The sequence below is a fragment of the Dama dama genome, chromosome 3, assembly GCF_033118175.1.
Source record: "Dama dama isolate Ldn47 chromosome 3, ASM3311817v1, whole genome shotgun sequence".
NCBI lineage: Eukaryota > Metazoa > Chordata > Mammalia > Artiodactyla > Cervidae > Dama > Dama dama.
Genome location: NC_083683.1, coordinates 50,065,680 through 50,076,810, shown reverse-complemented (window position 1 = coordinate 50,076,810; position 11,131 = coordinate 50,065,680). Strand labels below are relative to the sequence as shown.

At 36.5% G+C, this 11,131-nt stretch overlaps 1 pseudogene; it reads right to left on the bottom strand.

Moving 5' to 3' along the window:
- Window positions 1-1,328: 1,328 nt before the first annotated feature.
- Window positions 1,329-10,878, bottom strand: LOC133043292 (cytochrome c oxidase subunit NDUFA4-like; annotated as a pseudogene).
- Window positions 10,879-11,131: the final 253 nt, after the last annotated feature.

Here is an 11,131-nt window from a genome sequence, read left to right as displayed (position 1 = left end):
GTGCTCAGTAACATTTTGTTTGTATTTCTTCTATGGTGCTGCCTCAGACACTAAACAATTTGCTTGTAATGCAGGAGACTTGGGTTCCATCCCTGGGTCAGGAAGATTCCCTGGAGAAGAGAATGGTTATCCACTCTAGCATTCTTGTCTGGAGAATCCCATGGACAGAGGAGCTTGGCAATCTACAGTCCAAGGGGTTGCAAAAAGTCAGACACAACTGAGCGACTAATGCACACACACACACACACACACACACACACACACGGTGCTTGCCACACTCTGTCTTGAATTTTTATTTTTACATATTTATTGTCCTCTATTTTACTGACTTGTAAGCTTCTTGAGAGCGGGGGTTATGCTACAACAATTTTTTACCGTTGGACAGTGCATGAGACAGATAAACATTTGTTGACTAAATGGGTAGCTCTTTCCTAAAATGACTGCAACAGCCAATGGATGACGTTCTAGCCTTAAATCTCCAGCCTGCAGAACTTCTTTCCTTTCTCTTCATGACTTGAAACCACAGAGTGTCAGAGCTGGCAGGGGACTTGGGGACCATTTACAGATGGAGGAGCTGGGAACAGGGGCTGCCGAGGGAAGGTGAGAGCTGGGACTGGAGCCCAGGTGTCCTGAGTCCACGCCAGAGCTGCTGCCACCAAACTCAACAGCCTCTTCGTGTCATTGACTTACCCCCTATCTCCATCCTGGCAACCGTGACGAGGTACCACAAGTAGCTGCTCCACAAATCTCCATTCAGGTTTTCACCTTCGACCATTGTTAAAGTCCCTTACTTTTGCTTTTCCAGCCCCTCTCAATTATTGTGGTTACACCATTTTAGTCATGCATTTTCGAGTATTGGTTTTCAAGTATGAACTTGGTGGGGATGTGTCTCCCACAAAAAAGAAGTTTTCCTAATGCTCTCAGACCCACATTAAATGCATTTTTCAATTCAGTGGGTATTCACCACATATTTGTCACTAGTGTTGAAACAGACTTCTCAGTGACCTTTTTTTCTGTTTCTCATGTCATTATTAATTTGTTTTTAAAATACTCAAAATCATCATTTATTTTTATTTCTTTTTTTCCCCTTAAATTCCAATAGTTTATTTCCCATATCCTAAGTTATGAAGTTCAGAGTAGCATTCCAGCATTAAATAATGACACACATCAAGCTTCAGACTATTTATGCATCAGTGTAAACCCCAACACAATACACCAACATGATTTCATGCATTTAGAGGGGAAATAATTCTTGGTTAAGTGGAAAATTGTGCAGATGGCTTCTGGAAGACCTTCATTCTAAGCTGCTTTATAGTGAAATATTTCATTTAGAAGTCTGGATCTTCTTTCTTCAGTTTGCTGTAATCTACATTCACAGAGTAGAACTTGTAGTGGTCATTAGGACCTAGTTTGTTTCAGGATTCTGGCTTATTCTTTCTGTCCCAGCTGACATAGGGATTGAACAATGCCAGGTGCGTGACAGACAGTACTGCTCCAGTTCCCCCACTCCAATAAATATGAAGAATGGGATCAAGCTAGGATGCTTCTTGACCTGACCAATGATCTTGGGGAGTATAGTTGTGACAGAGGCCTCAAGTCCAAACTGAGAGAGCTATTTTTATTTCTTATTCAAAATATTTTGCAGTTGTTTTGGATATTCTTTCCATTCATTTATTCATTCACTCATTCAGTAAATACTTGTTGGAGCTCTTACAGGCACTGCCCTGGGATTTGGGGATAGAGTGCTTAATGTGAGGGGAATGGTCCTTGTCTTCACAGAGATTCCAGTATTTCTCCCTTCTAGCCCCATTCCCAGCATCTGGGGTTCTGCTATTCATATGCGATGCTTGTTCACATCTTTGTGTTCAGGCAAGACCATTCCTGAACTTTGGAGTGCCCTCACCACTCCCCTTCATCAGAAAAACAGCCATTGTTCCTTCAAGGCCTAGATATTTTTCTCTCATGAAGTTTTCCACTCCCCAGACACACTAGCCACCTTTCAATAGCTCAATAGAACTCAGATTCTTATAATAAAGATGCAAAACCAGGCTACAGTATATATGAATGCAATTCGAATGAGAATACTAAGATGTTATTTAAAAGAAAACTCAAAAGAGATTTTTATATTTTTTTAAGTAATATATGCATAAGTTAAAAATTCAGTTGTATGAAGTTCCAAATTACTTCCTTCTATAGAGGAAACTATGGTTACAAGTTGTAATCTCTTCCAGATACATACCGTATGCATATATGAATAGGAATCCTAAGAATTCTGTGGACAGAATTATTTTAGGTTCATTTGAAAAAAAATAAAAACCAGGAAACAAGAAAACTATGTAGAAGAATATTAGAAGGGGAGGAAAAGGTTTTCCTCAACTCTCCTATGATCCTTGGCTGGATCTGAAAATTAAACTGACACTAGCAGATTAAATAAGAGAAAAAGATGTAGGGAGGGCACCTCTGACATGAAGGTGTTATGATTTTATTTCAGGAGAGAAGGACAGGGCAGGGGAGTTTAGAGGGACATTCTTGTTTCTGCCATTTTCTCGGACTTCTTCAGCTTGAAATATTCAATAGGTATCATTTTTGGGGGTAGGGTGTCCTGAATTCCATCAATGACTGCTTTACCATACTTACTGACTGCTTCTCTGGTCGCTCAGACGGTAAAGAATCTGCCCGCAATGCAGGAGACCTGGGTTCAATCCCTGGGTTGGGAAGATCCCCTGGAGGAGGCATGGCAACCCACCCCAGTATTCTTGCCTGGAGAATCCCCATGGACAGAGGAGCATGGTAGGCTACAGTTCATGGGGATGCAAAGAGTTGGACAGGACTGAGTGACTAAGCACAGCACAGCACCAATCACTTACCCTGTGCTAGGTACTGCTCTGAACTCTTCACTTGCATTAGCCATTCAATCCTCATAACAATCCTTGAGTTAGGTACTGTTATTATCTCCTATACACATATACACACATATCTACATCTATATATATCATACATGGGCTTCCTTGGTAGCACAGTGGTAAAGAATCTGCCTGTCAATGCAGGAAATGTGGTTTCAATCCCTGGGTTGAGAAGATCTCTTGGAGAAGGAAATGGTAACCTGGTTGGGTATTCTTGCCTGGAAAATCCCATGGACCAAGGCACCTGGTTGGCGGAGTTTGATCTAAATCCAGATCTTTAATTTCAAGAGCTCTTTCCCCACTGAAGACAGATATTTTATCTCTTCCACTCCAGCTCAAGAGCTTCTCCATTATGAAGCTTTCTCTCACTCCCCAGGTAGACTTAGCTCTACGCTTGTTACTCTTACTTTAGCATCTATCAGAGTTAAATGTGTTACATGTTTACCTGTCTATCTGCATTTTGCTAGAAAATCATCCTTATAAGGAGAGAGACTATGTTTATGTACTTAGGATCTTCTGTGCTTGGCACAAAGTCAGGGCTTGTTGAGTCGAGGGGCTAACTTTAAAGGAAAAATTTACCTCCTCTGGTGTAGTTCACCAGCCTATTTATAGTGCTGTTTAAAAATATCATTATTCTAGTCAGAAACCTTTAAAAAACTTGATGATTAAGGAAATTATAAACTCTCTTCTTTTTCTTTTGGAGCTCATCTTAAATTTATTTGTTCAGAGACAGCAAATATGATTGTCTAACTCTTCTCTCTTGAATTTCTTTTTTTTTAAACTTTTTAAAAATTAATTTATTTATTTTAATTGGAGGCTAATTACTTTATGTAGTGGTTTTTGCCATACACTGACATGAATCAGCCATGGGTGCACATGTGTTCCCCATCCTGAAACCCCCTCCCACCTCCCTCCCCATCCCATCCCTTAGGGTCATCCCAGTGAAGTGACCCTGAGTGCCCTGTCTCATGCATCGAACCTGGACTGGCGATCTATTTCACATATGGTAATATGCATGTTTCAATGCTATTCTCTCAAATCATCCCACCCTTGCCTTCTCCCACAGAGTCCAAAAGTCTGTTCTTTATATATGTGTCTCTTTTGCTGTCTTGCATACGGGGTCATTGTTACCATCTTTCTAAATTCCATATATTTGCATTAATACACTGTATTGGTGTTTTTCTTTCTGACTTACTTCACTTTGTACAAACCCTCTTCTGCTGAACCTTAGTGGGGGGAAAAAAAATCCCACAGGACTGGTATATTTAAATCAGCTTTGAGTGGTTAAGCCATCATTTTTATTTATTTACATTGATAATAAAAATATTTACATCCTAGTCTGTATTCACTCCTCTGCCCATCAAACACACACAAACATTTCTGACAGACCCAAAATGAGCAGTAGGGAAGAGGTATATCATATTCATCTTTCACCACCTACTTCTATTTTGATCTCCCTAATGGAAAGTATTGTTTAAAAAATTGCTATAAATGTAATACCTAGTCATTGTAAGAAAATACTTCCAATGAAGAGATTTTTTAAAAATTTATTTAGTTTTTAATTGAAGGATAATTGCTTTATAGTAATGAGGAGATTTTTAAAGAAGAAAATGAAAATCACTTGGAAACTTACTAAGTTCAGTCCAGTTCAGTCGCTCAGTCATGCCCGACTCATTGCGACCCCATGAACCGCAGCATGCCAGGCCTCCCTGTCCATCACAAACTCCCAGAGTCTACCTAAACCCATGTCCATTGAATTGGTGACACCATCCAACCATCTCATCCTCTGTCGTCCCCTTCTCCTCCTGCCCTCAATCTTTCCCAGCATCAGGGTCTTTTCAAATGAGTCAGTTCTTTGCATCAGGTGGCCAAAGTATTGGAGTTTCAACTTCAGCATCAGTCCTTCCAATGAACACCCAGGACTGATCTCCTTGAGGATGGACTGGTTGGATCTCCTTGCAGTCCAAGGGACTCTCAAGAGTCTTCTCCAACACCGCAGTTCAAAAGCATCAATTCTTCAGTGCTTAGCTTTCTTTATAGTCCAACTCTCACATCCATACATGACCACTGGAAAAACCAGTCTTGACTAGACGGACCTTTGTTGACAAAGTAATGTCTTTGCTTTTTAACATGCTGTCTAGGTTGGTCATAACTTTCCTTCCGAGGAGTAAGCATCTTTTAATTTCATGGCTGCAATCACCATCTGCAGTGATTTTGGAGCCCAGAAAAATAAAGAAACTTATTATCTAGTAATTAATACACTTAGCATTTTAGCAGTACATGTTTTTTCAGACATTTTTCTGTGTCCATGCACAAAAATATTTTCTACAAGAAAAAGATCCTATTAATCGTACTAGTTTGAACTTGGCTTTTTCATCTAAAATGAATCTGGTCATTTTCCATATTAATAAATAATTTTATAGTATTTTTTATCTGGATGTATCATAAGTTATTGAACCAATTTCCCATTGATGAAAATTTAAAGTTGCTTCTAATTTTTCACTGGTATAAAAATGTGTCTTGAGATTGCTATCTTGGATTCTGAATATGGGTTTCCCAGGTGGTGCTAGTGGTAAAGAACCTGCCTGCCAGTGCAGGAGATGTGAAAACCGAGGTTCAATACCTGGGTTGGGAAGATCCCCTGGAGAAGGGCATGGCAACCCACTCCAGTATTCTTCCCTGGAAAATCCCATGGACAGAGGAGCCTGGCAGGCTACAGTTCATAAGGTCGCACAGAGCTGGACACTATTGAAGTGACTTAGCATGCATGCATGCATTCTGAACATATCTGATTATTTTCCTAGGATAAATTCCTAACTGTGGAGTTGCTAGGCCAGAGGGTATGTGCATTTTATAGTTTTGGAAACATAGTGCCAAAATTTTTTCCAGAAAATATTTTTAAACTTCTACTCTGATCAATACTGTAGATAAGTGCCTGTTTTGCGACATTTATCTGCAGGATCAATGAGCATTGATCATTGTTGTTCATTTGCATTTCTTTGATCCTTAGCAAGGTCAGATATTTCATCATTGTTTTTCTTTGAACTTTGATTGCAACAGTTTGTGTATATGTGTGTGTGTTAAAGGAGTTTTTTATTTTTTAGCATGTTCAGTCTATGATTTTTTTGAGGTATTCACTTTGAGGATCATACTTAGAAAGGTGTCTTTCATGACTAAGTTTGATTATTGCATCTATGTTTCCCATTATACCTTTGTCATTTTGTTTTTTAATATTTAAATCTTTAATTCACTTGCCAATTATTTTTGCATAAGGTTTGAAAGAGAGTTTGAGCTTAATTTCCTCCTATTTTAATTGATTCTCATACTTCCTTTTGAAAATAATTTACCTTTATCCTGTTTAAATAAATAGTAATAGCACATACTTGAATAGTGCTTTGTATTCCATGTATTGCTCCATATGCTCTGTGTATAAGAAGTCATTTCAACCTTATCACCACACCATAAGACAAGCACTATTATTATCCCTAACTTATTAATAAGGAAATTAAAGACAGAGAAGCTGAATAACTTGCTCAGAATCACGTGGCATGTCATTGCTGGAGCCAGATTGGATTCTAGGGAGTTTGGGTCCAGAATTCCCTCTTCTAAGTCCTATACTGCCCCAGTAAAACACCTCAGGGTCCAGTTCTAATGCTGCTTACTCTGATTCCTTCTCTACTCACCCCAGTGAGATGTGCTTTCCTTCCTTTTACTTGAAATCTGTGTACTTACAGACTAAATTCCTGCTTGGCAAGAAAACCATGTGTACATATGGTCCTTTTCCATAACAAATGCCAGTTTCCTTGGTGGCAGGACGGGGAATTAAGCATATTTGCTCCAGATGCAGTGCTTTGCTCATAGAAACATTGAGTCTACATTTCTCTATCATTAGTTTGTTTTAATTTAAAAATAATATATGAACATAGTAAACATTTACAGAGCACAAGCGTGAACACTGAAATATATCTTTTCCTACAAACTCCTTCCAGAGGCATTTACTTAAAATTTCTATTTACATATAGGTATAATTAATATAAATATCTTGTTTTACATAAATTGAAATATCCTAAATATCCCTTCTGTGACTTTCTTAAAATTCATGTTATCTTGAACCTAGTTCCATAAGAATATATATAAATCTAGCTCATATATATAGTATCCCATTGCAAGGATGGGACATAACTTATACGTAATCATTCCCCTATGCAGGGGCATTTAGATTGTTTCCAACCTTTTGCATTTACAGTGATGAAGTGAGCATATTTATACATTTGTCTTTAAGGACATATGGGAGAATATATGTAAGATAAAATTATAGCTGAGGAATTGTTCAAAGTGTATGTGCATCATTCGTTTTGATAGATGATGCTAATTGAGCCATAGGTTTTTAAAAGTTAGATAGTATTTTTGAAATTACATAATTGACTTTCAAAGAGTTATTGAATATGAATGACTTTTGAAGAGAGCAATTTAAACATATGTAGAAAAAATACTATTAAGTATGAAAAAAGTCTTTTTTAAAATTTTTTTATTTTTTATTTATTTATTTTTTTGGTTATTAAAAATTTTTTTCATTTATTTTTATTTTTATGGAAAAAGTCTTACAATTGATTTGATTTGGAATTTACTCCAAATAAGGCAAGCTTGGATTAAATAAGTAAAATACAAAGCGATGATCAAAGTCAAAGACCACTGATGGGATCATACACGGGTTGAGAAGCAGCATTCAGGTGCCTAAAATCAGGGCACTGGAAACCAGCCTTCCTGTGTTGAAATCTGTGGTCTCCTTCTTAGTTGTGTGACTTGGGGTAAATCACAAAGTCACTTAACTTCTCTGAGCTTCAGCTTCCTCATCTTCAAAAGTGGGGGAAGTAGCAGAGCCTGCTGCATAGGATTGTAATGAGAACGAATGAATACATATGAAATGTTTCGAGCAGGTTGGTCCACGGTAAGTGTTCAGTAACTGTTTAGTACTAGGTTCAGTGTCCTTAGGATAGTAGTGGTAAAGAAGAAAAGAGTGTCAAATGAACTGGCTGGTAACATAGTTACAGAGTAGAGAACTGAAATGCAAGAGAGATTGGGAATAGATATAAAAGCATGTTTATCTGTGATGTTCATTTGACATAGCAAGAGAATCTTTGCCTTTGTTTTCCAGGAAACAAAATTGTTCTTGGCTCCACTTTAGAGACTGCACATGGCTCAGTGCAGGATGAGACTGACTTTGGCAACTGAATGGAACATTGGAGTGTTTGGTTTAAGGCTGACTTATGAAAAAAAAACAATGTCAATTAAGCCATTGATTAAAACATTCTCACACAACAATACAAGAAAATGATTGTTTAGAGTGTTGAATGATATTTTCGACTCTTAAATCAATTGCTTTGTTCCATTCATGAGAATAGCAAGGATTTTAACAAATATTATATAGTATTTTTCATTTTTGAAGAACTTAAAATTTGCTTAATTTTATATAGTGTTGAGTAAAACTGTTAAACAGATATATTTGATCCACATATGTATACATAAAATGGCATGCTATTAATGGTCCATTGAATTCATGTAATAATTATGATAATAATTCTGTACAGTTGTATATTAAAAATATATTTTACAAGTTTTTCAATTTTTGAGGACTGGTTCCATTTTTTTTTCATCATTTGCCCCAATTAACCTCTACTCGAAAAAAAAAAAAATTAAGAAACTGCAATATCAAACTTCTTTAATCTGAGGTTGAATTTTTTTTTTAAATGTGTTTTCCTATTGTGGAGAGAATGCATAGTCAGAAGGGTGTATAAAATTAATTCCTATTGAAATGTTAATTTTTAAATAACATTAGCTATAAAAGAAATCATGTGAAAGCCCCATTAAAATCCATTGATTTCTGTAGGACATAAACAACATGGATCCCATGTGGTGGGATTTCTAACCTGCAATTTTTTGCATTATTTTTACCAGTAAAACCTCTCAGGAAGAGACAAATTACTTTTCTACCAGCTAAACCAAAACACAATCTTGCAATTTAATTCTTTCATTGCACAGACTGTAGGATTCCAGATGGTGGTGCTGTTTTCATGAAAGAAAACATTCTATAAGTCTTTTCTTTTTTGTGGAGATAAATGATTATAATTGCTCATTTATTTGCAAATTGAACTGTTAAAGCAACAATACCAAATGGATACAATTTCTATTAACTTTAAAAAAACTACTGTTTTCAATTTGGGACTATTTTAATTGAGAGTGATTAATCTGCAATGCACTTAGCAAAAATATAATGGTATATCTATTTATGGAGGGTAGTAACATAAAAATGTGCATCATTATTTTTTTTTTTTTTGTATTTGAAAAGCAAAATGTCCAGAGAATGCCCTTATCTTTGCAAACCACAATGCTGTATTTATGAAGATATAAAAACCTGTAGAAAAAGTGCAAAATTCGAGGTGGTTAAACTGGTAACACTATTCAAATTCGAACAAGGAAGCAGACTGTTAAAGCCATAAAATATATAATTCCCAACAGCACTGCTTTTACTCTAAATAATGCTTTATTGTTGTTGTTTGTTGTTTTTCTCATTTGGCCTCCTTGGTATGAAAGTTATAAAGAAAGAGAAGTAAATGCTTACATATTTTTATTTTCAGAAGTCACTTCCCAAGAGATGAAAATTTCTTTCTATGAAGTTTTCTATATGAAATAATGCCTAAATATCTGAAAGTGACTCTAGACAACTGTGGATGCTTAACAGAAAAATAGCACCACACATTTACTTAAATTCGACAAAAGCCAGTGTTTCTTGCAAAGAGTCTGCAGCAATTCTTTGAATCTGGGCAGAAGACTGTTTTTGGTGTGGAAACTGTCTGTCCCTGCAGAAGTCTGTAATAAAACGATTGAATTAATCTTTTACTACATGAAAATCAGTCACACCCTCTCAGGAAAGTTGATGCCCAATGTCCCTCCCTGAAAAGATTTTGAACTATCTTCATTTCTTAGAAGAGTAGACAGCATGATGTACACAGAACAGAATCCAAAGACTTGGAATCTAGAGTCTCATCAGCTACTAACTTTGACCCTGGGCCTCACTTGTCTAAGCTGTTCCTTATAAATAGATGAAAGGGTTGGACTAGGATACAGATTACTTCTAAGGCCACTTCCAAATCTATAACTATGATTTTAAATCAAAGACATTATCAAAGATGTATTATATATATTATATATGCTATGTCAATATAAAAATAAATAATTACATATCAAATACATATAAAAATAAGTAAAAAACTATTATCTCACATAACAGGCAAGGGGATAGGGTAATTAGAGGTTGCTTAATTTAGTACTCAGTGGCACTATTAAGGACATAGATTTTTTCCTCTTTCTGCTCTGTCATTTTTACTGTCCTGGCTTTGTCCTTAGGCTTATCTCCTCATGGTTTCACAACAACTGCTCTAATTCTAGGTGTTACTTACAGACATGACCTCATCAAATAAAAGAAGAGGCATTTCATTCTGTGGGTCTCTTGTTATTTGTAAGTAAGATCTTTCTTTGAAGCGCTGCTAACTCCCACCCCAGCAGACTTGCTTTCATGTGTCATTATTATTAGACAGAATTATATATTACATGCTCGTGTCTAAACCATGAAAGGCTTAGATTAAGAAAAATCCACTTCCTGGAGGTAGAAAAGACCCTGATGTTCATATCTCAATGAAATTGGGGTTCTACTAGCAAGAAAGAATGAAAGGAAGAAATGGCAAGCTACCAACAGAGTCAGCTGTGGTGCTAGAGATTGTTGGGTGTCATGATGTCCATAGGCCAGGATCAGAAATACACTGCAAGGGTATGAACATCTTGTACTGGTAATAGATGTCATTAATCAATAATGGTGTGACTTTGTCATGAATCACTTATTCAACATCAGATGTTACTTTTTTGGGCAAGAGTAATACAAATAATTAACACCTCTTACTTGGGCTTGAATTGCCAACATGATGCCCATTACTCACCAATAGAATATAAGTCCTACAAACAGGGTTATTCTCTTACAGAACTACAATATGTCCATCAAAGTTAAGAAATTAACACTGGCACATTACTGTCACCCAATTCTCAGAAACTTCTGCTTCCAAAAATTAGAATTAAGTTTACCTATTATCCCACTAATGTTCTTTACATCTATGGAACCCAATTCAAGACTGTGTGTTACATTTTGTTGCGGCCTTTAATACAGAACAGTATTCCTC